The 27,037-nt window shown below is 44.3% G+C and overlaps 1 protein-coding gene across 4 annotated transcripts in view; it reads right to left on the bottom strand.

The window, feature by feature from the left end:
- The window catches only part of ZNF423 (zinc finger protein 423), a 306,120-nt gene that overhangs the window by 249,534 nt on the left and 29,549 nt on the right, over nt 1–27,037 (bottom strand). The gene's annotated exons all lie outside the window — the stretch shown is intronic.

The raw sequence follows: 27,037 nt of genomic DNA, 5'->3' as shown, positions 1-27,037 counted from the left end.
CAGGGGGCAGGAAAAAAGAGAAACGGACCTAACACATTATTCAAAACAGCTGACCTGTTGAGTGGCCAACATGGTGCCCTCTCAATGTGGTGGGACTCCAACTCGCATGGGCTCCTGCATGGCCAATGGTCAGGGGTGTCCAACAACATTGAGATGGAAAAAGGTTGGGGAAGTCTGTTCCATGGAAAAGTTACTGCAATATCTGAAGGGCACCACATTTGATACCCTTGCCTTACACCACAGGAAACCCAGGGATGTAAACTGTGAATTTCTGCAGTTACATTTGGTAATGTGCTCACATGGAAACAAAAAAAAATACCTGACCGGCGACCCACCCATGTCATTATTAAAACCTGCCTACAGTGCTTTCAAGTATGCAAGCTACGCAGTGCCTTTTTTCTGGGGGGACACAGGGGTACACATACCCCTAAACATTTTGTGAATCTAAGTTTGGCCTCATTGAGGGGCAGTATTTCAAAATGAGAGTACCCCTAAACATTTTTTAGGGGGGAAGCACTGAAGCTACTTTAGAATTATTCATCCTCACAACCACCCTGCAAGATAGGCCACCCACACTCTCAGATCACTCAGAGAGAACTGAAGATAAATGAAGCAGAGATCAGATCCCTGATCCATATCAATATTTCAGCCCAGTGGGCCCAGCAAGCCTTTGGGTGTATTGTGCAAATGTTCACCCCTTACTGTTTTGTGCTTTAATAGTGTAACAATTGAGGGGAAGGGGAACCGTTTTAGCTGCACTGCGCAAAATTTTGGAGCTGACCTGCATTAAACATACTTTGCACATTTTCTTCCAGTCAGGATAGCCACAGCTTAGTGGCTGAGGATATGCTTTGCATGCAGAAGGTCCCAGGTTCAGTCCTTCTCGTCCTCAGGCAGAAGTGGGGAAAACCCCTGTCTGAAAGCTTCCAGGGTTACTGCCAGTCAGCAGGGACAAAAGTTTAGATGGACCAATGATCTGACTCTATGCAAGGCAGCGTTTTGTGTCCCCATCAAATAATAAATCTGCATCTCAAATGAACTGGTATCCCTTCAGCAAAGCCAGAGCAACCAGTAGCCAAAATGCCAGTTTGGCTGCTTAAGTTTAGTGGAAGCTTTACTAAATTCAAATACAAAGTTCAATCTGTTTGCAAAGGAAATATACAGACAAGCTATTGGATCACAAGACACTCTGGCTCTTAACTGAACCTCAAATTGTGATTCTACTATATGGGCCACGGCAACACTTTTAAGTTTATTCACACACACAATTTCAACTGGGTATAATGGACATTTTATATAGAGAGAGAGAGAAAAATCAGACCTTAAAGCAGTTATGGCCTTTAGATTAATTTTGTTTTATTTCCTAGAAGCCTATTGCCCCACTTTCCCCCATGGGCCCAAAACAACCTTGTTGCTAGCCTACCAAATTGATGCAGAGGGGGTTAAAAAGAAATTGGAACAAAAGTAACAGACTTTTTAATATGAATGATAAATGTCCAATGTACTCTAATCAATACTCAACTATTGCAATTTATGGACTTTTGATGGAAGAGTATTTTTATGGCAGAACTACTGAACAATTTCAACTCTTTAATGAAACCAATATTTAGCCTCTTACATTGGGGATCCTGCTGTATAGTAACAAAACTGTATTGGGAGGGCGCGTGCCTGACTAACTGCTGTTCAGAACCATGATGAAAATTTTTATTCTGGTTCACAAGTTTCTGTACTTTCTGCATTGCAAAGGTATCCCTCAAGTATGTAGGAGCTGCTACCTTACTTTGGGTGGCCCCATTTCACTCCCAAAATAATAGGTACTCAACCACCACAGTTCACTATTAGAGGAAATTGTATCTAAGTGCTAACAGTAAACACAGCTAACCATGCATGATAATTTGCAGAACTTCACATCAGCAGCATGACTTTGGGCAGACACCTCAACTGCTATAGTCCTTAAGCAGTGGGTCATTCAGCTTTAATACTGCAAGAAAGTCACGGTGCTTCAGAAGCACCTCCAACGCAAAGTTAAACACTTTTCAACAGACTGCCACGACATTGGTGTGCGTGGCTTTCCTCCTGAGCATATATGTGAAAGAGCTTTCTTTCACAACCCTAACACAGAAAATAACCCAGTGTGCGAGAAAGACAGAAAACAACTTTACTATCATAGTTCTAAACAACTCCAATTAATGTTCTTTTTGAGCAGACTATCTGTCTGAAACTAAAGGCCAATTTAGGTTCCTGTAGTAGTACAGGAACCATTTCCCCCATGGCTGATCTCATATACTCTGGTTAACATTTGTAGGATGGAATCGCAGGTAGGTTAAGAAACTAATTGTTTGCTTCCAGTGGCAACACTGTTGGGCTCTGGGGTTAGGGACAACATTGGTGAGATTGCTTCTCTATGCTGATCTCCCTGTCTATCCTACAAACATTACTGGAGTCGTGTGGGAAGCAGCCATGGGGACTCAGATCTTCCGCTGCTCAGAAAATGTATAAAATCAGACGTTAATCTTCAGCTACTAGCAAGTCATCCAAATGGGGAAATTATGATTTTGACACACATATAAAGTCAGGTCACACACAGAGACAAAGAGAGAGAGAGAGACTCTGATGTATTTTGTTCTCTTTTCCATTTACTTTTCGCCTTTGGAGGAAAGTGATAATATTTCGCCCTTCTCACTAACACCATACATTTTAAACATTATGATAACACATTAAACAGTTATGGCTTCCCCCAAAGAATTCTGGGAGCTGAAGTTCGTTAAGAATACAGAAAACGGTTATGAGACCCCTGCTCACCTCACAAAGCCACAATTCCCAGAATTCCCTAGGAAGAGGTTTTGATTGTTTAACCACTCTGGGAATTGTTGGTCTGGAAGGGAAATAAGTGTCTCCTAACAACTCTCCACACCCTTAACAAACTACCATTCTGAAACTTCTGAAACTTATTTGGGGGAAGACATAACAGTTTAAAGTGAGAGTGTAGTTTTTTAAATGTGTGGTGTGACTATGGCCTAAGAGACATTGCTGAACACAACTGAAGTGTTTCCCCATATTGGTGTCCAATTGGTACCCCCAACAATACAGTAACTGATGGGGGCCAACTGGGAGGTGTGGGTGAAGTCATGGCTCACATGATTTAACACAGGCACTAGCTGCGGACAAAGAAATGTGACTGAAAGGTAAAAGAGAAAAGTAAGAGTTTGGGGGTTTTTTATAAAATAAAATAAAAATGTAGCAATGACTGGTCTTTCCTTGGCAGTATTCGGGCACAGATAAGGCCTAACAGGCATACTAAAAGACAAAAAAAATTGCAGGCCAAGAATGTTACCTGCAACAACTCAAGTTATTCATGTGTTTAGCTATTCATGTGTTAGTTATTCATGTGTTAGTTAGTTATTAGTTATTAGTTATTAGTTATTAGTTATTAGTTATTCATGTGTTTGCAGCATGAAACATCCATGAACAAAAATAAGCACGGGACTCTTGGGCAAGCACAAACATGGTGGCACTCCGCTCACAGCACAGCAATGGACACAGGCATTTATTGAAGGAAAAAGAGACCATGGAACCTATTAAAAGGTACAGAACTGAGTTGCTAGGTGTGCCCCTTTAGATCACCTTCAGATCTCCACAGGCCTTCTGAGACCAGGCGGGTGGCTACAGAGGAAAGGGGCCTCCTCTGTGGTAGACCCCAAACGCTGTGCAAGTCCACCATCTCTGATACCTTCTACATAACCAGCAAAGTCTATCCTCTCCAGCTTTTAAAGGTATTTAAGATGCTTCCAAATTAATGTTAGTCAATGTATTTTTTATTTTTGCACGTTTCACTTTTATTTTCAGCTGTTTTGTGTTTTGCTGATAGTTGCAAGTCACAGGAAAATAGGAAACTGCCTGGTTATGAAAGTCTGGCAACTATTGCATCTAGCTTTGGACTGTCGACATTGACCAGCAGTGACCCTCTGTGGTCTCAGGAGGTCATCCTCAGCCCTCCTTGGAGATGCCAAGGACTGAACCTGGGACCTTCTGCACATGAAGCATGTGCTCTACCACTGATCTCTCACAGGCATTTACATCAATGGGGAGAGCATAATTAACAGCAGCTTTTGCTGTCCTTCTATGGCAGTGAGGGTCTTCTGTACAACTGATAAAATAAAAGAGCTTTTTAGATCCAGAAATCTCAGCCAGATGGTCAGTTTGGAAGGCATAGCCAGTGTTGAGATTTGTCCAACTATCCCTTGCTGTTCCAGGATCGCCCAAGCATGACTGCCTCACTCTAGCTTTTCAGCTAAATGGGAGCCATATTAAAGCCCTTCCCCTGTCAGGACCGAAACATCTGCTTTTAGGAAAGAGTCTTTCCTTTCAAAGGGACAACAACCACTCCCCACTCCAGTCTCCAAAAAGGCTTCTGATCCATTTGAAAGATTCCTTCCATTCACAACCAACACAGCTAAAAAACATGTCCACACCACCTTGCTCAACACCACTTCCCCAGAGCTGTTGACAGATTGCAAAACTAGGTCGGGTTCTTTCATGAGGAGAGAGATTCCCAGGAATGTCTCTGCTCAGAGTCTTATATGCTACACCAGACACCTCATGAAACTCCCAATGTGTAGAAATGCATCACAGGATTTGCTGCCACTGTCACCACATATTACCTAGTTTACACTACTCTTTTACATGTGTGGCTATGTTAACTTTACTGGTAATCAGAGCCCTTGGGCTATGTGGGCACAAAATTTCAGCTTTCTGCTTTTTGTAGAAGACCCTTAATTTGGATACCCTCTATGGATAAAGATCTATATTGCACATATTGTCTTCCATAGGTTACGAATGGATGGATCTCTCAATTTCTGTTCCTCATTTTTTCAACCTCTAATTTCAGTTCGCTCCATTTCCACACTCTTCCGGTCATTTTGTGTTAAAAATTCCACATGAAAAACTCACATGTTTTTCATGCACATGTCTCCTAATATATGTATTCTTTCTGCATGATTTTGCCTAATGCATACACTCTTGAGTATCTTTTCATATTATTTCAACTAATGTACACGTTGGGGTGTTAGGATTCTGAATCTGGTTGGAGAACCACAACATAAAAATCTGCGGAGGTGCAAATTTCAAAGTGTCCCACTTTACACATTGGTTCAGAAAGTGTGAATTTGATAGGTCTGCATTAAAACGTGAAGCAAACAAATTATTCCCACCCCTCTCAATCCTTACCATAGATTCAGTTATTGGTCAAGCATTGTGTTTAAAGAAGCCTTGTACTTAAGCAGTAGCAGAAGGAATTGCATGCAAGGAAACACATGGAATTCCATGCAGCCATGTGGCTGAGCTGGCACAGGAGAAGGACGAATGACCCAATCCTTCCTCTGTGCACAGCAAAGAAACAAGGGAGAGAAACCCCCCCCTCCCCCAGCAGAGAAATCCAGCAGGCTGCTGCAAGACAAAGAGAGCTCTCCAACCTTCCTCTGCTAACCCCCAAGAGGCCAGTAAACTTTTTGAAGGCTAGTAGCCTTTGCCCACTTATTGAGGAGGGTGGCTTAAGAATTTGTTGAATACAACTAACAAAAGGAATACCCACCAACACTTCCACAGTGCTGCTGGCACACAGATTGCAGAACTACGTTAGGTAGACCTGGATAACTATGGTACTTTCAGGTGAACATACCTGAAGTCGCCCAGGTGACAGCTTATAACCAACTCTGCAAAAACACACATGAGGAATTATCCATCAGTTACTTCAGGCATCTTACAAAGATATTTCTTTTTGCCTCCGTGACTATTGTTACAGAATTCATATTTTGAATGAGTTTTGCTTCTTTCTTTAATTAAAACTCTTTTACTGGTTTTTATATTGTATCCTTGGGACGCGGGTGGCGCTGTGGGTTAAACCACAGAGCCTAGGACTTGCTGATCGGAAGGTTGGCAGTTCAAATCCCCGCGACAGGGTGAGCCCCCTTTGCTCGGTCCATGCTCCTGCCAACCTAGCAGTCCGAAAGCACGTCAAAGTGCAAGTAGATAAATAGGTACCACTCTGGCGGGAAGGTAAATGGCGTTTCCATGTGCTGCTCTAGTTCGCCAGAAGCGGCTTAGTCATGCTGGCCACATGACCCGGAAGCTGTACGCCGGCTCCCTCAGTCAGTAAAGCAAGATGAGTGCCGCAACCCCAGAGTCGGCCACGACTGGACCTAATGGCCAGGGGTCCCTTTACCTTTACCTTTTATATTGTATTCTTAAGTTGTTTTTATGATGCAATGTTTCTATGTTCTGTGCTTAAGAGATTTTCACTATTCAGTGATTTAGAAATGCTTTTAAATAAATATTTTAAAAGATACTTGCAAAACTATATCGAAAAATCAGAACTCCTATTAGAATAAACAAGTTTCGTTTCAAATATTGGAATACTAAATAAGATGGATAACAATGTGTAATAGAAAAAGAAGTATGAAATTAGGTTAAAGGTGTGTGTGAAAGAAAGTAATAGAAGTGGAAAGAAATTGCAATTGAGTAGATTGGAAGTCTAACACAAAGGGTAAGGGGTGGTGGATGGTGATGGGAATTATCTGTGGGATTGAGTATAGGTATGTTGTAGGTATGTTGTATGTATGTAGGTATGTTGTATGAAATGTATGTTTGTATGTGTATTAATGTTGAATTATTTAAACAATAAAAAATTAAAAAATATAAATTAAAAAAGAAGAAATGCTTTTAAATAAACAACATTAAATGAATAAATATAGCCAACCAACACCCTGACATATAAAATGCATGAAGTTGCCTTATACTGAGTCTGACTGGCAGCATCTCTCCAGAGTCTCAAGAGGGCTCTTTTCCCCCATCATCTGCTACCTGATTTCTACCATGCATTGAACGTATCACCTTCTGCATCAAAAGCATGGGCTCTGCCACTGAGCTATTGCTCTCCCCTAGGGCTGAGCAGAGCACCTCTGCCAGTTCAGTCCACCCCATACCATTGCAGTCTCAGGTTTCCCTGTGAGCCGAAGTGGGAGGGGGAAGCAGGCCAGTATATAGCTTACAGCCTGACAGAAATGCCACAGCATCTGCAAGCAAAGACAATACATCACTTGATTTAAGGACACTTTCAGGTTCAAGAATCTCCGGTCAGTAAGCTCTCCTTCGAAGCTCAACTGCTCTTTAGCTTTTGGAGGAGAGCTGAAGAACAGGCTATCGGGCATTTTCCTAAACCTCATTGCAAGACGCAGTGTGAGCCGTGGCCCTCTGCCAGTTTTTCCCTGCCACTCCTTAATGGGACCATTATGCATCACTCCTTTCATGGCTGAGCAAACCCATAAAAAAGACAAGGGGGGAGCTTTTTACACAGCTTATTTAGCTAGTTCACAGCCTAAACTCACACAGGTTCTCCAGCAAAGTCGTAGTGGGGATGGGCAGATGCTTGGATTTGGTGAATGCTTTGTTCTGTTGGCAGAAACCAGCTTTCTGAATGGACAAGGAAGAGGATATGAAATCCAGGCAGCTGAAGCCTGGTCAAGGAGGTAGGGGTCAAGGAGGTAGGGGTGAAACACACATACACACACAATGGGTTAGCAGGGGTGGTCCAGGGCATTTGGCTGCCTGGTTAGAAGGACAAGGTGATGCCTCCCCATGCCAACACATGTTCAGAAAACCAGACTGCCACTGAATGTTACTTCAATACAGGGAATGGAAAGGATCTTCCAACATACTTGAGGCAGCTAGCTTAGAAGGCACACACACACACACCTGCCTGCTCCAAACCCCTCAGAATCTGCTGCCTAAGGCACCCCCTCACATTGTCCAGTGATAGGACTGGTCCTTACAGTTAATTTAGACTAAAAGGAGAGGGAGGGGGCAGAAAGAAAGAAATCCAAGGAAGAAACAACAGCTATGATAACAGCAAACAAACAAACAAAAACAGCACTAGCATGTTTAGCCGAGAAGGTCAAATTATGGGCTATTAAATCCTCCTGGGCATTATTATTCCACAGAAATCTGTCTCTTTCCTGCTTTCCAGACATAGAAGGGAAGAAATCAGAATCACTGCGATTTTGACTCAAATTCAGACATTATGCTAAACCATGGTTTAAGAACATGTAACTATGGTTTGGTGTGTGTCTGAATTGACAAAGGGCTGAAGCTCATATCATAATTTATGCCTGACCACGAATGAGACCATAGTAGCTCACAAGTTTAAGGCATACTCTGGTTTTACCTCAGATCGTATAAATCTTTCGCCTTTTACTATAGAGACCATAGTAGCTCACATTGCTGACTCGCTCCCATTTTGCTCTGGCCTGCTGGGAGCGACAAAGAAGAAACTTTGGCCTATGCCACAGTTTCCATACCTTTTTCTTTATAAAAATGAATCTGATATGTAAGTAAGAGCCAAGCCAAACATTCCCAGCTCACGAGGTGAAGTCGCTCCTGAAGTGTACCATGCAAACAGGGATGGTGGTGCATTTTTGAACCAATCCCTCAAATTTGAAAAGAAAAATTATATTTAGAAGTATAGCCTATCAGGGAGAATAGTTCTCTAGATTGGGGGTAGAAAACTTAGGGCCTCCCAACTGCTGCTAGACTACATCTCCTATCACCCTTGCACTGGCAGAGGAAGAGGAGTGTGGGGGAGCGCACCACCCCCGGCAGCGCAATCCCAGTGGGGTGCCATCGCAGCTGCCCCCCCGTCCACGCTGGGCACCCCGCCCCCACAGATGGCATGCCCCGCCCCCAGGATGCACACCACACCTCTGTGGGCGAGGCACCACACCCCAGGGATGCACGCCAGCCCCACCCTCGCCTGCTTTCCGCCACTGCACCCTTGACCACTGACCGTGCTGAGACTGACAGGAATCTGACAACACCTAGAGGGACACAAGTTCTCCAGGCCTACTCCCTCACTCAACTGTTAAACAAAATAAGCACACTTCATCTGTACACTTAAGCTGCTTGTTTCATGCCAGCTTCACAATACAGTATTCTTGCTCTCCCACAACAATCTGAAGGAACTTATGAAAGGGTTATTAAAGAACAACATGGTACAGTGGAGAAGGGGAGAGGGCTTGGTTTTGATGTTGGAGTTCCCAAGCCATAAATCTCTATGGGTGGTCTTGGTCACCCACAACTTAACACAAGTTTTTACAAGGCTGAGAACACAGAAAGCACTGTAACGATAATTAATAATATAAACAAACCCTGTATACTGGTGATGTCTGCTAGGAAGCCACAAGCCACTGGACACAATCCAGTCCAAAATATGCCCCAGTAGCAATACAAATATTGTGCACATTCTAGCACTCTTATTGTTGAAGGGCAAAACTGGTGTGAGCCACCAGACTTTGCTTTCCCAGTTTATTAATGAATTGCTCCCACAGATAAACTTTCGCTAAACTTACTTATGAGGGGTGTGGGAGAATACAAACAAGTTCAGCCCACACCAAACTTCCAATTCCATTCTGTTTGCCTCTTATTAAAAATATAATGATATAAAGTGTTACAACAGTAAAGCCCCATTAAATTATTCCTGGAATTATAAATCAATCTTCACCCAGATTTCCACACCTCAGCCTTTTTTATAAAAAAAGAAAGAAAGAAAACCATGCATACATACACCTCATACTTTACTGCTAATCTCTGGAAGGTAAAGATTTTCTTTTCTATTACCCAACTATTAATCCATAAATAAATAGCACAGGAAAGGGGGAGGGGAGAGAGAGAGACCACTTTTTTCCTGACTAGCTTTTTCACCAGGCGTTTTCCAGACAGCTGTTTCCTCCAGCAAATTAAAGGGGCTTTTTGAAAGTGGCAGGCCTGCTGATTCAGCACCTCCAACCCAAGCAAAGCTGGACATGGTCCATCCTGGTCCAGAGCCCAATCACTACTAGGCCAAAATGGACTAGCAATATCAGCCGAAGGGGCACAGCAACACCAAACCAGATGACATTGCACCAAACCTAGGCATTGACAGGCCAAGGCCACCCCTAACATGACAGTCAGTGAGTCAGGGCCTCTGAAAAGCAAGACCTGATTCTCTCGAGGGTGGGACCTCCTTTACAAGGACCAGGGTTTTTCTTCAGCCTGAACTCACCAGAACTCAGTTCTGGCGCCTCTCAGGTGGGCACCTTTGCCATTTTTAGAGAACAAGTGAGGTTTCATGGTGAGTTCTGGCACCTCTTTTTCTAGAAAAATAGCACTGGGCCTAGATATCCAAGGTGACTGGCATGGGCTCAGAGGGAAAGTGAGGTTGCATCCCAAACACAGCCCAAGTAAATAAGGAAGGTGAAAGCAGGGGCAGCCCATTCCATTCCACTGCCTGAAGCAAAGCAGGAAAGTGCCGCCACCACTTCCTGTCCCCCACGGAACCCCTGTTTTCCAGGTTCATGTAGCCACAGCAGCTTCCGGCAAGATCTCACGAGAGCTCTGCAAGATCTCAGTGGAAGTGGCAGCCACTTCTTCTCGCTTCTCCCGTGGTGGTGGGGGAGTGCAGCATCTGGAGAAACAACAGGCTTCCCACAAGAGCTCCACGAGATCTTGCCAGAACACAGTGTTGTCGCCACTTCTCCATTCTCCGGTGGGGATAGGCGAGGTGCCCACTGGTTGCCACCCTGTGGATTTCACTGCCCAAGGCAGGTGCCTTTGGTCTACCTCATGAATGGGCCAGCCTTTATATTGAATCAAACCATCAGTCCATCTAGCTCAATATGGTCTACCTGGACGGGCAGTGGCTTTTCAGCTTTTCAGGTAAGGGGAAATTCCCAACCCTACCTAGAGATGTTAGAGATTGAACCTGGGACCTTCTGCACAGAAAGCAGATGCTATGTGATAGCAGCCTATAAATATTTTTATAAATAAAGACATTTATGCATTACATCATGGATCGGCAAACTAAGGTCCGCGGGCCGGATCAGGCCCAATTGCCTTCTGGATCTGGCCCACGGACGGTCCGGGAATCACCATGTGGATCACCAGCGTGCCCATTCTTTCCCTCTCCCTCACACGGCGGCGGCGCCTCCTGCCTCCCTCCTCCTGGCTTCTGCCCGCCCTGCCTAGAGGAGGAAGGGGGCTGGGCTTTGTTGGTGCCAGCAGCAGCAGCGCTCGAGCAGCCACCATTTTAAGCAGCCCCTCTCCAGAGCCCTTTCACGCGCCGCTCATTGTCCCACCGCCACCAGCCCCTGGCACTTGCACGACACAGGTAAGCAGCTACCAGGGCTCATCCGGGGCTGTGGAGAAGGGAGGGGAGAGTCGGGGGTAGCTTATAGTCCGGGCCCCCACAAAGTCTGAGGGACAGTGAACCTGCCCCCTGCTGAAAGTTTGCTGACCCCTGCATTATATCATTCTGTGACATCAATAATCCTAAATTCCCTTGCGTGGAAGAAATTCCCACCAATTGCTAGAAAGCTTTCCTGCATGTAAGCATACATTTGTATTAGGCTGCAAGTTTAGGATTGACAAACAGTATAGTATTGATGTGAGTGTGTCTGCATGCGCGATAGAGTGCTAATATTCCCCAGCGCCATCATTTTAATTATGCTATCTCCCAGGATAAATATACACACACACACACACACACACACACACACACACACACACACATATTCTTCTTAAGGAAAGTGGGGGAAAGCAAAAATGAGTGCAAATGAGTATAAATTTGCATTTATAATCTCTTCAGGTCCCATGTATTGCAATCCTATGCATGTCTACTCTGAAGTAAGCCCTGCTTAGTTCAATGGGACTTACTCCCACATAGGTGCGTGCAGGACTGAAGCCTAGCAAATAACAAAATCAACTTAGACTTTAGTACAGGCTTTTAAAGAAAGAGCCGGGAGGGGGGCGGAATGGGAGTCTGCATTGCTTGTGCATGTGCCAATATACTCTTAAGCAATAAAAATTTAAAACGCAAAACTTAACTACATTAAAGGAAAGCCAGGGATGGGGAACGAGGTGGGGGTGGGGGGAACGGGATAGGGGAAGCATAAGTAAAGTGGCATCTGGAATGCAGCCTAATCCAGAATAGCCTCAGTGGAGGTCTGCAGGGCTGCTCTGAGGCGAGTCATTTGGGAAATGCGGTTGTAACATGGGAGAGCTCCTCAACATCACTCCCACATCTTGAAATGGCACACAGGAACAATAAAAACACAGAGAGGATTCTGTACAATATGGGTACTGTGGAGCTGTTCCAAGAACCTTTGACATTTGGAAACAAAGTAAATTTTCTCTCCGTGTAACGTTTTCTATTTCACCTTTCCTCCCAGGAAGGTGGCTATCCATGTTCCATTTTACCCTCACAACCACCCTGTGAGGTAGGTTAGGCTGAGAGAAGCTCTGTGACACGTTCAAGTGAATTGGGGTAGGGGGAGAGTTTTCCTGTTATTTGAGAAGACAACCTAAACCCTGATCCAGAGCCCCATTCTGTACCCCAGTGTCACCTACCATTCAATTCACCTCTTACTTCCATTCAGAAGTGGCTGAATGAGTTAGGGCGGAGCCACTAGGCTAACTTTCTGGGAGGTGGGCCATTGTTTCTTCCCAGGCAGGCGAGGGGTGAGGTGGCAGGGAGGTCAGTGCAAATGCAACAGCAGGAGTGTTGGAGTGGCTCTACCAATGTGGGTGTACCACAGCTGACCTCCCCACCACCTTGCCCCTCCCTCCCAATAAGCAACAGCGCCCATGCCAAAAAAAAAAAAAGTGTACCAGCTGCACCACACTCAGCATGCTGCTGCTGCTTCCAATTATTTCAGCACTGCAATGTAAGAAGGCATAGATTTCGGTTCCACCCTGCTCTGTCACATGCAGCGCTGCTTCCATTCTACTGCAGTTCAGCTTTAGACAAAAGCTACATTGTTTGTCTCACTATCTGCAATGGTGAAATTTTACACAATTGTTTTGCAACAGCCAGTAAATCCTCCTTCATTCAGCCTTTCCATCCACTATTAGTTTAATTCAAGGTGGATCAGAGCATTCATTTGAACTGGATCAGAGTAAACTTAATGACGAAAGTGCTGGGGGTTGGACTACATGACCCTTGGGTTCCCTCCAACTCTACAGTTCTATTATTCTATGAATACAAGCAAATAACAATTGCATCGTGGGACTGATTTCTGTACCGAACAGGGGGGAAATCGGCCATTTCTGTTCCTGTTGTCACTGGAATCCTCCAGCATCCTTACTTTGACATAGAAAATGACAAACACACACACAGAGCTGTCCCATTCACATCAAGCAGGCCCAGAAGTGGCCTGATCTGCCCCCTCCAAACATTTCCCCCCCTGCTCCATCAATTTTTACAGCAGTGGCAAAAGAGGTGAGGAATAAAGTAAACACAGCACTGGGACAAGAGGAACCCAGCACATTGATGGGGACAGAAATTGCCCTCTCCCCTGCTATCAGATGGATCAGAAGCGCAGAAGAGGCATTAACACTCCACCCACCCAGTCCTCAGCTGTGTGAGAAAGCTGTCTGGCTCTGTGTCTTTGTGTGAGAGTGAAGCTGGAGTGCTGTTACCCTCTGCTGTCGTGTGGCCCTCGGGGAACTGGCCAAGGGTGAATGAAGCTTTTGGGTCAACAACAACAAAAAGTTAGCAGCTCCTGGTGCAAGGGAAGGACCTTGGAGGCAGAGGAGCACCACATGCTGTGTTAGAAACTCTGATATACAGTGGTACCTCTGGTTACGTACTTAATTTGTTCTGGAGGTCCGTTCTTAACCTGAAACTGTTCTTAAACTGAAGCACCACTCTAGCTAATGGGTCCTCCCGCTGCTGCCGCACCGCCGCCGCACAATTTCTGTTCTCATCCTGAAGCAAAGTTCTTAACCCAAGGTACTATTTCTGGGTTAGCGGAGTCTGTAACCTGAAGCGTATGTAACCTGAGGTACCACTGTATAAGCTATTTGCCAAATAGCCGCTTAAACCTAGGTTGCATTTGCCTAGACTCCTCCCCACCCCCAGCATGGTATTCAAATATATCAGCACTGACTCACACTGCGGCAGATGTCAGTCGCCAAGTCTGGTAAGAGGACATCTCAACTTGGTCGCAAGTTGCAAAACGCGCCTGACTTGCCGGAACTTCAACACTTGTGAGGAATCAAGGCAGAAATGTGTAATCATGAACTTCTGGTATATGAACAGTCCCACTAGATCATATAAAAAACCACCATGTGCATGCACAGTCTTGTATATATATACCTCCCATAAAATATCACTGAGGAGGTCACTCAAAATTCCAGAAAGTTTGCTTTATTGCATTTTGGGGAAATGGCATTTGCTTTTTCATTAACATTATAAATTAAAATGAAAAAGAAATGAAGTGTTTGGGATTGTGAGATATATTACAACATGTGTATTTCTACAACAAGTTTATAAGGCAGGGAGGGGAAAATGAGACCCTACATAAAGTGGAAACTAAATTCTTTTTTATGACTCCTTAACAACATGTGCCTCATGCTAACTTTACCATAAATAGATTTCAATAACTTGTTATACATTCAAGTTTGTTTTAAATAGGGATAATTTCATTCCAGAAACTGGCATGCATGCAAAAACCTGGCAGGGGGTAGTGAGGTTTGAGATACATTTTTACAGCCTGTTTTTGTTTTTTGTTTTAATAAATAAAAAAAAGTCACAATAGACTTCTAACCCCAACACTGAAATTAAAAAACAAAACAAAAGTGCCCAAAATGTTTTATAATTCAAAATGGATTTCCCCAGTGTAGCAGTCATAATATTTTTACAGTTAAAAGATCCACTGCCTTAATAAAGTGTGATTTGTGTATTTAGAAAAATTCATTAGAGCAGACATTACTGGATTTATTTTATTTATTTATTTTGCAGTCTAATTTGGGTACACTACTTCAAAAGAACGCTTAGAGCTTCCCAGCTCCGTAGTCACACACTAATAACATCTAATAATTAATAAAGACATGTAAATTCTTAACTCCCAGAACTGTTTCAAACTTACTATCTTTACGCTTCATGTCGTGTCTCAGCTACTGATATCTGCATTACTTTGTTTTGCAAAACGCTGAAGGGACACGTCCTTATCGGGTTTTTTTGCCTTACTGGTGAATATTCAGACCATTAGTAGTAGTAGCATTAAAGCCTTTTGCAATTAACCAAAGCACAACTAAATCATGGCCCCTTTGCAAAACAGCATTCCCCCACCCCCATACCTCCAAGCTCAGAGGGCTACCAAAATAGAAAAAAAGCTTTCCTTATAAATCACACACAAGTGCCTATGTGCAGTCCTAATTTTGTGTAGATGTGCTATACAAAATGCAGAGTTAAAACCATACCTATTTGGTGCTATGACCTTATTGTATTTTTTTCAGAAAAGAGGCACACACAAACACACAAATGACAGGTGCACCCTACTCTACATCAGATCTAGGTCCATTTCTTTAACTGCATCCCTATGTAAATTTCTCCCAATAAGTAGAAAATTAGCACCACAAAGATGGGTGAAAATATTTGTTCCTCATTCACTAGTTTTCCTCATGATGGGGGAGCTTTGCTATGGTTTCACTACTTGGTTTTAGAATAGCCTCATCCGCGGTCTGAAATCGTACGGTCCATTCTAACAGCTCAATCTGCCGTATAAAGAATCCGATACAGCTCTGGTAAATGAGGCCCAGGCAAGAGCCTCATAGAGATATCTTGCACAAAGCTGTATCCATGCACGCACGCACGCACGCACGCACGTGCACACTCATACACACACATACCTGGGAACTATTGTATTGATGGACATTATGCTAGTACTCTTCATAATTTGAGTTAGTTTGCATTGCAATTTAGAGGGATTGGAAAATCTCAAGGGACTGAAGAAAATGTTACAATTAATGAAAAACCAGAAAGGATTGCTACTATCAGTGATTAATCAGAGGCCTTTTATTATTCATAGCGCATAGCACAATTTTAAAAAATCTATTTTTCTATATGCCTAAATGAATATTTCGTTTAAATTGGTCTCAGAGAATTTATAGCAAAGCCTCCTGCACTCTATATTTTCTTAAACCTTGGAGTCCAATTTGAGTAAGATGTCAGATTATTTCTAACACCACGGCAGGAGCTTTTCCTACAAAAATATTTTTTTAAAAAAAGGAGTATGATCCATAGGTTTATAATGTTAACAAACTCTTTTAAAAAAGAAATTTATCAGTCTGGAAAAAGCTAACATATAATAATTTAAAAAGGAGGGAAATATAGAGCATCTATACTAGACTATTTTAAAAATATAAGAAAATCGGGGGGGGGGGGGACGACTCTGGACTAATTCAGATGCAACAGGAAACCATGCTTTACCACTACAACATAGTGACAACATGAACAGGCTCGAGCTCCTGTACTTTCTTGCTCAGTGAATTTGAAGCCTTTGCTTCCCATTTTAAACAAACCACAGTTCCAAGCCATTACAACACAAGAAATATAGTTTGCTTAAACCAGGATCAAACCAAGGATTCAGATTCCGACTTCTTCTGAAACCATAATTTGAGGCAACCACAGCTCTCAAAGCTTAGATGTCCAAAGGAATTGTGAGGTGGATAAGGTTAAAAGATACAGTATTGCTGTGTTTGTTTTTTAAATAACCATTTCAATTTTTAAAACCCCATGTGCAAAGGACTGAACGAACCAATAACACTGTTAAGAAGAACACAAACAGCCACAGGCAGGCTGCAACTTGTAGCAGTCAGTTCCACAAGCCTGGTGCTAAGAAGCAGAGGAGAACAGCTGCTGTCTCTTCATCAAAGCTTGGAGCAGGGAAAATACCACCACCAGAGGCAACCATTAGGAGAAAGGGTTCCCTATTCCCCCCCCACACACACACTATATATATAATGTGTTCTGAGAGAAAGCCCCTCGGTTCTACTCAATGTGTAGAACAAGCCAGATCTGCCTTTGTTAGAGGGGATGGATCGCACCTATGTTAGTTTCCACCTTTGGCTTATTTTAGAAGAATAAATGAGGGGTTGGATTTCCTAGGCCAGGGGTGAGAGTCTGCATGGCCAATGACCAAGAATGGTGCAATATCTGGAGTCCAGCAACATTTGAAGGGCCATAGTTTCCCCCGTCTTATCCTAGGCCTTTTCCCCTTTCCTTCAACCCTTATGTGCTCTAGCAGCAGGAAAGGGAGGGGAGCACACCAAGATTTAATGCGCAGCACAAAACAGGAACACAAGCACTGTCAAAAAATCCAAATGATGTTTCACATACATCTTATTTAATACCTTCAGTTTGAAAGACTGGCAAATTAACTCAGTAGAGAAGCCAACCTCTCTTATCCATCTTCATTAAGTATGACTAGAAAATAATAAGAGACAGGAGTAAATCACCCCCCACTGTTATGGACAAGGTTAAATTAATTTCACATAATTCTTTTTCCTTTATTACAAAAGACTTATCCAGGAGTGCTGTACAGGTAGGAAGATACAGTACCCACATTTCCAGTGTTCTTACATAAAGACGACAAGGCAAGCCAGGTGAGAAAAATATAATACCTTTAATTTAAAAACAATAAAATGTTGCTCTCAGCTGTCACCAGAGGTACCACTGAGCGTCCTTCGAATTCTAGGAATCTGTAGGGCAAGATCCAAAGAGTCACTGGGAACTTTCCACTTGGGCTCTGTAGCGTCAACCTCCCCCTTTCCCTGAGCTTATTTAACCTAGGGTCCCCAGATGCAGGTAGACTACAAATCGCATCATCCTTGACCACTGGGCTAAACTGGCTGTGGATGATGGGACTTTTAGTCTACCCACATCTGGGGGGAGCGAGATTAAAGAACACTGATCTAAAGGACCCCCATGAGCAACATTTAATGCAGCATGAGGAGCTGAAGGCAAAATAGATATGCCCAAAAGTGTTCAAGTACATGTATCTCAAAGCCCGTTGCTGGGAATCACAGGTGGAGAGAGTTGCTGATGTGTTCAGATCCTGCTTTCATGATTCCCACAGGCATCCAGTTGGCCACTGTGAGAACAGAATGCTGGTCTAGATGGGTCTTTGACCGGCAGAGCTATTCTTATGTCATCCTCCGCCATCACTATCCTGACTGCACCCAATGCTTATGTGGAGGTCAGAGCACCTTTTTTGTGTTCTGTAAATATGGGACTATCCTATGGGAAGCTCACTCGGCCACACTTTTTCTACCTTCCTACCACCCGGTGCTGGGACGCGGGTGGCGCTGTGGGTTAAACCACAGAGCCTAGGACTTGCCGATCAGAAGGTCGGCGGTTCGAATCCCCGCGACGGGGTGAGCTCCCGTTGCTCGGTCCCAGCTTCTGCCAACCTAGCAGTTCGAAAGCACATCAAAGTGCAAGTAGATAAATAGGTACTGCTCTGGCAGGTAGGTAAACGGCATTTCCGTGTGCTGCTCTGGTTCGCCAGAAGCGGCTTAGTCATGCTGGCCACACGACCCAGAAGCTGTACGCCGGCTCCCTCGGCCAATAAAGCGAGATGATTGCTGCAACCCCAGAGTCGGTCACGACTGGACCTAATGGTCAGGGGTCCCTTTAACTTTACCTTTACCACCAGGTGAAGACAGTTCTGTTCCAGGGGGTTTGTTGCAGAATTTTTTTTATTAGCCTCAACACTTCTAAGCAGGCTGACAATAAAAACTTATCTGCCACCCTTATCTACTTTTGTTGTTTTCAATTGCTTTCATAGAATTGTAGAGTTGGAAGGAACCCCAAGGGTCATCTATGCCAGCCCTCTCCAATGCAGGATTTTAAATTGTTCAATGCTGAAGGATGTCTTATTTTGTATTATTATTATTATTATTATTATTATTATTATTATTATTATTATTATTATATTTGCTCTTTAAATGCTCTTTGAATTTAAATGTTGTTTGCCTCCTTGAGTTGCGCTCTGTTAAGTGGAAAGATGGAGAATGGATTATTCTAATAAATAAATTAACACAACAATTGTAAAGAAAAACTGAGGCCGAGAGAGAATGTGTCTTAAATGAGGTCTCCAAGTGAATCCACCACCAGAGGAGTGGGGATTAAAACACCAAACACATCATCCAGATTCAAGCTCAATTTGCTGTTTATACTTCATCTCAACTACAAAACATATGTATTTCTTAAAAGTGGGGGGGGAGGGGAATCATTACAAATCATCAGCACATGTTTTTTTTTAAAAGGAGTAAGTAATCATTAATGAAGAATGTTGGTCTGTGAGCCTGAAATTACTGAAATGAATTCAAATCACCGCTATTGGCATATTCTCCAGATAATTCAAATTCAATTAAACTGACTGCTTGCTTTTGGTCGTAGCTCCTAGGTTTGCAAAAATCACTTGCGCGTAATTTTCACGAGGCAAACTACATTTTCATGTGGACTGGATCCCGTTCCCTTGGCTGGGAATCTCAAACAAAAAGCGAGTGTTGCCATGGCACACAGGATGTCGTTCAGGATGCAGGCTGTTTCCTTTGGCTTTTCACGTCTGCCATTATATTTTGGAAAAGGGTAGTGGAGAGAGGCACAACCTGATGAGACACAACTCACATGGTGTAATGTTACTGAGACTCTGAAACATGAACTGTAGATGGGTTATGGAAGGGGACCAATACCTGCCCTTTGCTAAAGAAGAGGGTGGAAACTCCACCTCTTTTTTGGTGCCTTGAACAACCAAGTGGCAAAGATTTTCAGTGAGATGGCCACATTCCCTTCCGGACAACCTTCTGACAAACGTAATTTTTGCATTTGTACAGGAGACTAGTTCCTACGTACACTCAGCACATCCTTCCTTCTATCTTCCCTTCAGACAAGCATAAGACCTTATCAGGTACACATTCCAACCTGTCAAAACTACTTAAAGAGAATGAAAAGCAGGGCCAAGAAGTGGGAGTGGTATCCTGGGGAGAGGAGGTGTGGCCAGGGAGAGTGCCAAGGACCAGACAAGAGAGGCTGGGGAGGGGGCAGCCTGCATTCATCCCCTAGGCCCAATGATCTCCAGCCTAGTACATTCTGTTGGGTTCACCACGGTGTAGAATCCATAACTGCAGGCATGTACAAAGCAGAAAAGAGGGAGGAAGACAGAGGGAAGAAAGATGTCAAGAGGCTTCTTTCTCAGACCACAATTGGGAAACAACTTAAAACAGGACTAATAAGTTAGCACATGCTCAGTGGCACCTTTCTTTTTTCTTGCAGCAACCAACTCTCCCATCAGTTTCACAAATGGCATTAGAAATCCCCAAACTTCAAAAGCGGTGAAGCTTTTGAAGCATGGAAATATACAGGAACTGCCACTGACAAATGTACACCAGCAATAGGAACCGCCAGTCCAAGGGACTATTTGAGCCCACCAAGCCCTCCCATCCTTCCTGTGCACAGTGTTGATGGGGGGTACTTTGTGGGCTATGGCTTTGCCTGCCCAGTTTGATTTCCAACCATGTGGGCAAAAATGGGTCAACTTGATGGCATTTGATGGCCCCGCTTACCTGTCTAACCTGGTCCATGGGGCCAGTTTCAGCCTGCAAGTCAGACCCAGTTCCCAACCCCTGATATACAAGAACAAAAGCTCGGCTGAGAATGTAGAACTAGGTGAAGAGTTTTCTTGATTGCAGCCAGACAGTCAGTGCAAGTGACTTGTGCAGTCCCTGGTGTAGGAATTCCACGCAACTGTGTCAAAGCGGACAGCCCCTAATTCCACTCACCTTTTCCTTCTTGGCTACATTTTCCAAATTCAGTGTGAATGTTCACAGGCAGTACTTGGATAGAAGCCCCAAAGGCTGACATTGCAGAGCACTAGGATTGGGTCCTATACTACAGAGTTACAATTCCTACTCAAGGCAATGTCTTTTCTTCCTCTGGGTTTTACTGCAGAAACTGTGCTGGCCCCTTAACAAGACAATGCATTTAAAAGGGGGGGCCTTTGATAAAGCATCTGCTCCATTTCCTGACTGACTTCCTGTAGGCTTCCGTGGACATTTTCCTCTTGCGCTGTAGCTTAAAACAATAGTAGCCAGCTAAGCCATCCTGACTGCACTGGTTAGTTAACAAAAATGCACAAAAACTATCAGTTTCCACTTGGGTTATGATTCTGGAGGTAAAGGTAAAGGTAAAGGGACCCCTGACCATTAGGTCCAGTCGTGGCTGACTCTGGGGTTACAGCGAACATCTCGCTTTATTGGCCGAGGGAGCCGGCGTACAGCTTCCGGGTCATGTGGCCAGCATGACTAAGCCGCTTCTGGTGAACCAGAGCAGCGCACAGAAATGCCGTTTGCCTTCCCGCTAGAGCGGTACCTATTTATCTACTTGCATTCTGATGTGCTTTCAAACTGCTAGGTTGGCAGGAGCAGGGACTGAACAATGGGAGCTCACCCCATCACGGGGATTCGAACCTCTGACCTTCTGATCGGCAAGTCCTAGGCTCTGTGGTTTAACCCACAGCGCCACCCGTTTCCCTATGACTCTGGAAAGAGTGCCTCTGGAAAGAGTGCCCTAAAAATGGCATTGACTGCCAGCAAGTTTTCAGGCTCAATGTAGGATACTGGATCTAGTCTGCAGAGCCAACTGTGCCAACTTGGTCCTCTGCAGTCCAAAACATCTGGAGGGCACGAGGTTGGCAAACAAAACTAAGACAAGGGATGAAGAAGCTGTGGTCCTCTAGATGCTGCAGAACTACAATAGTCATCCTTGGCCATTGGCCAGGCTGGCTAGGGCAGATGGAAGTTTAGAGTTAAACAACTTATGGAGGGCCACCATTTCCCTACCCTTGCTTGGGGATGGGGGGGCTGTGCCCCTCGTGCTATTGTTGTCTTGCAGCTCCCATCAGCCCCTGCCAGCCAGCATGGCCAATGGTCAAGGATGATGGGATTTGTAGTCCAACAACACTTGGAGTGCCACAGGTTCCCCATCCCTGCTTTGAGTCTTTGATGCCACTTCTTCCTTAACTATCTTAAGAAAGGTCTCCCACATCTTACAGAAAGATTACAATTTCTCCTTCAAGGAACAGAGCCTTTTTTGGTTTGGCCCCCAAGACTGGAGATCCATTACTGCTATTTTCCTGTTGATCTCCTGTAATGAGTTTACAGTTAATTTGCATTTAGCAGGCAAATCAACTCAATTCACTCTGTGTGTGCGCACAAAAAAACTGCTGTTAGTAATTATTTTAATTGTTCTTCACTTCCAATTCTGAGCTGGTGCCTTTGCTTTGTCATTTTGTCCACCAGCTAAAACAGCAGGAGAGGCAGTGGGCAGAAAGCAACTAAGTTTTACTCTAAGCAGACCCACTGAAAATAATGAACATGACTATATTTAACCATTAAAATTTAATGGGGTCAAGAAAAATGACTACAGTCCATACACATTCTTTTCTGTGGTCTTTATTATATGGAAAAAAGCTTATTTTGACAACAAAAAGGGTTGAGGGCACACAAGATGACATGGAGGAAATGTGAGGAACAGGCAGTGCTTTTCTTTTGGGGAGACGCAGGGGTATGCATACCCCTAAACATTTTGTGAATCTTTGTACTTTTGTCCATTTACTGTATTTATTTTTCCCAATTTGAACTATGAAATGGTAATTTTCTTGAGTCAAAATGAGAGTACCCCTAAACATTTTTTTTAGGGGGGGAAGCACTGGGAGCAGGACAGGGTAGAAGAGAGACAGAGGCACACTGCAGTCATAAATAGTCCACAGAAGAAAGTTTACATGCTATTTTTCATATATGTGCTGGAGTCCATTTTGAAGGTGGGCTTTAAATCATACATGGCCATCCACAAGGCTGTAGGGCTTTGATAGCATGACTTAAGAGGCTCACATCCCTTATTGCTTGAAAACTCACTTATCCTTGACTTTCTCCTGTTTGTCTTGGTAGAACTTTGCTTGAATAACCCATTTGTTGGGCTAACATAATATTGTCCTTGGCTTGCTGAAAAGTATCTTGATAGATGTGCATTTCCTGGTTCACTTTCTTCTTTGAAGACTTGCAAGGACACTTACTCCCAGCCCCCAGCCCCACAAAAATGAGGGAGGGGCCTGCTCTGCTCAAGTCAAAACCAACGTTGGTTAGAACTTTAGAGGGAAATGCTTCCTTATACCATATCCAAACATAAAATTCTACCTAAAATATATAAAGGCAGAGTAGGAAACTGTCCAAAAAGCAAGATTCATGGAAAGTTTCACTTTAAAAAAAAATCATTACAGGCATACATGGAATTTAGAGAGGAAGGAGAGTCTTGGCTAGCCTGGTAGGAAAGAACTCATCTTGCAGGTAAGTGAGAAGGGCAGGAGAAGAGGCAAAGCAGCTAGAGAAGGGAATCCTCATCTTCGTCCTTCACACCATAACAGATGCAGAGGTGGACTTAAGGCAGCAGAACTGGTTCTGAGTCTAGGGGGTTGCCTCAGGGCACCACAACTATGATGTAGTGAACTGAGAACAGAAGGAGAACAGAACAGAAGCAGAACAGAAGGAGAGGGGCAGGGAGATGCTGAATTTGGGCCTTGCACAGGGCACTGCTGAAATTTGAAAAACCAAAGTCCACCCCTGACATCGATGGGGTGGGAGATTGACAGAGCAAGTTACTTAATGCTCTATCAGATACAACTCTAAGTGAGTTCGAATCCAACAAGAGCTGAAGGACCACAGGTTGTGTCTCACAACCTTGAACGCAGTGGCTAGTGGAGGGCAGCAAAATAGCATTCACAAATGGAAACACCCTAGAATCATAGAATTGTAGAGTTGGAAGGGATCCCTGCAATACAGGAATCTCAACTAAAGCATCCATGACAGATGGCCATCCAACCTCTGATTAAAAACCTCTAATGAAGGAGAGTCCACAACTTCCTGGGAAACAGTTCTACTGTCAAACAGCTCTTACTGTCAGAAAGCCCTTCCTGATGTTTAGTTGGAATCTCCTTTCTTGTAACTTGAAGCCATTGGTTCAAGTCCTACCCTCCTCTCACTTTCCTCTTTTCCAGGCTAAACATACCCAGCTCCTTTATCCGTTCCTCATAAGGCTTGGTTTCCAGAACTTGATCATCTGGGTTTCTGCCTCTGCACACATTCCAGGTTGGCAGCATCCTTCTTAAATTGTAGTGCCCAGAACTGGACACAGTATTCCAGATGTGGTATTACTCATGAGTATTAAAGTGATGCACTAATGCCAGTAAAGCACATTACAACAGCACCCTTGAATTGGCCACTTAATTCTTGACCCTCAAAAGATGAACTTATCCTATAGGAAATATTGACACCATCACAGAAATATGCCTCTTCCTTCACAGACAATAGAACAGGATGCAAGGCCACCAGCAAAATCTCTTGCTGAGATCTAGCTACGTCATGAACAGAACCCTCTGAAGAGTTTGTGTCCATGGGGAAATCCCATAAATAGATACAGAATGAGCCCTTAATACTACTTGCTACAAACACAGAAAACAAAGCAATATTATTAGCAACGGTTGAGGTTCTATGTTGTTTTTTATGATTCTTATTTACTTTTTGGAGCAAACAAACTGAATACCACAAGCAAATATGTTTACACTCAAATTTAAATACAGCATGGAGCAAAGAGATGAATACTTTAGGTTGCTTGAACACACTTAAAAGAATAAAATGTTGAGAACTTGTTTATGTAGTCAAGCCAGGGCTGTACAGAAAGAACAGCTTATGACAGTAGGCTCCAATACAAGCCTACAGGATGGACTTGCTGGCCTGAGATTTGGTGATCCACAGCACACACACCTGACAGTGGCAGGAAGGGAAACTGCAGCCAATCAGCCCAAACTCAGGTGACCTGGGGAGCCAATAGGGGCTCTGTGGGCTGTATATTAGCTCTCTCTCCCAGGCCTGGCTCTCCAGTCTGAGCAATTTGTTGATGAGCTAAACAGATTTTACCTTACCTAAAGTTGCGTCTATTAGCCTTTCCATGAACCATAAACTCAACCAGCAAGTTGATTCTCTCCATGGGTCACCACTGTCCACAAGCCAGACTCTGCTCCAGCTCACACATAAAGGTAAAGGTGAAGGACCCCTGGGTGGTTAAATCCAGTCAAAGGTGACTATGGGGTACAGCAGTCATCTCACTTCAGGCCAAGAGAGCCGGCGTTTGTCCACAGACAACTTTCCAGGTCATGTGGTAAGCATGGCTAAACCACTTCTGGTGCACAGAGCGCACAGAAAAACTGTTTACCTTCCCACCATAGCGGTACCTTTTTATCTACTTGCACTGGCGTGCTTTAGAACTGCTAGGTTGGCAGAAGTAGGGACAGAGCAATGGGAGCGCACCGTTGCACGGATTCGAATTGAGATCACACATAACACTAAACCAAACCATGGCTAAATGTGAATGAGCAAGCATGAGGGTACTTTGCAGCTGCTTCACTTCTCCAGCAGCTGAGCCAAACAAACCATGAATGGTAAGGCCAAGAACAAACCTTGACTACCTTGGCTCGCAGTTGTTGAGAGCAAGAGAAGTCACAACTCTGGGTTCACAAGTAATGCTAAGCCAAACCATAGCTAAACTCCAAGTACTGCAGCAGCAGCAGCAGCAGGAGGACCCAGGAAGGAGCAAAGCAGTCATGATTTTCACTTGAAGCACTTGAACTCGTGCTCTGTTGTGCTTAGCATGACATGCAAACCAAGCAAGAACTCCACCCCTACACCCAAAAAAAAGTATGTATCCAGTTTTTGCTTTAAAGTATTTTCTTTTTTAAGAAATAAGCAAATAAAAATGTGTAAACCTATGCAAGACAGAAAGCAATATTACTCCTGCCAATGTATAAACCGTCAAACATCCCTTCCCTGGTTTGTGGCTCTATTTGCTTCCCCTCTCTCAGCCATGCACACACAGAGCAGGTTTAGCACATCTCCAGCAAAGCGGGATCCCAACAAAGCAGCCCCCTTGCAGCCTGCCAAATTTGCACAATATATTCTAGCTGCAGATTGTAGGATTGTTTTCCCTCCTGAGTTGCAGAACTGTTGCTTGAGCACAAAATTCCAAACCCCCCCCCCCCGATTAAAAGGACAGGAGGGGGAAAGGGGGAGATTTGGGGCAGGGGGTGGGGCTGGGAAGAGAGGGTGAGGGGAAAATCAATCGAGCAAACTCTCCCTCCTGTCAGGAGAAAAAGCTTTCTCGAAAACTGGAGGAGCCAATCACAAAGATAGGCAGGGGGGCAAACTACATGTCAGCTGGGGCGCAAAATATAACCGAGGGAGGGAATAAAAGGAGAGTGGGGCTCGGCTGGACTAATCCTCCGGCTCAGGATTAAGGGAGCCCAGTGGTCAGCGACAAGTTGGCCGCCACAGAAATGTTGCAGGCAACACCCTGAAGAACAAAGGCAGAACAAAGTCAGCGGGTCCCACAGCATGATTTTCCGTCTCTTCCCTGCTGGGCATGGAACACAGATGCTCCAGAGCACCAAAGCTCTCTTTGGGGACGGAGAGAGAAAGAGAATCAGGTGCCTTGGGAGGAGGGGAGGGAGTGAGGAGGGGGGGAGGAGACCTTTGGCTGGGGACCAGTAGTCTTCGCTAACCCGCTGAGAATATACTTTCCAGCAGGCAGCAGAAATGGGGGGGAAATATAAATTCACCAGGGACAAATAAATACGATGCTGTGCAAGGGGGGGAGAAAACCCAGAGCTCCATGAGGGATGACAGGAGCATGTGCAGATTGCCAGCTGCTGCAGAGACCAGCCTCAGCGCCATCCCACTGCTTGCAGCCAAAGGAAAGCCCTGCTGGGACAGACCAAAAGGTCCATCTCAGCCCAACATCCCACTTTGTGCCTTGAGCAACTGGAAGCCTCTGGGGAAAGACCACAAGCAGGGTTAAAAAGCATCAGTCCTCCTCGCCTGCTGTTGCTCCCCAGCAACCGGCATTCAGTGGCACAACTGCCTCTGAACATGGAGGTTCTAAAGTCATTTGCTATATCAGGAGGGGGCAAAAAAATGAAATACTGGTGGAAAGTAACTTGAGAAATAATGCAGTATGTTAAAAATCAGGGGCACAGGAAGCTGCCTTATTGTGGGTCAGAAAACTAGTCCATCTACCTTAGTGCTGTCTACACCAGTGGTCCCCAAACCTTTTCCCCAACAG

Source organism: Podarcis raffonei, chromosome 8 (genome assembly GCF_027172205.1).
Source record: "Podarcis raffonei isolate rPodRaf1 chromosome 8, rPodRaf1.pri, whole genome shotgun sequence".
Classification (NCBI taxonomy): Eukaryota; Metazoa; Chordata; class Lepidosauria; order Squamata; family Lacertidae; genus Podarcis; species Podarcis raffonei.
Note: the sequence above shows the minus strand (reverse complement) of the source record. Positions and strands in the feature narration are given on the sequence as shown.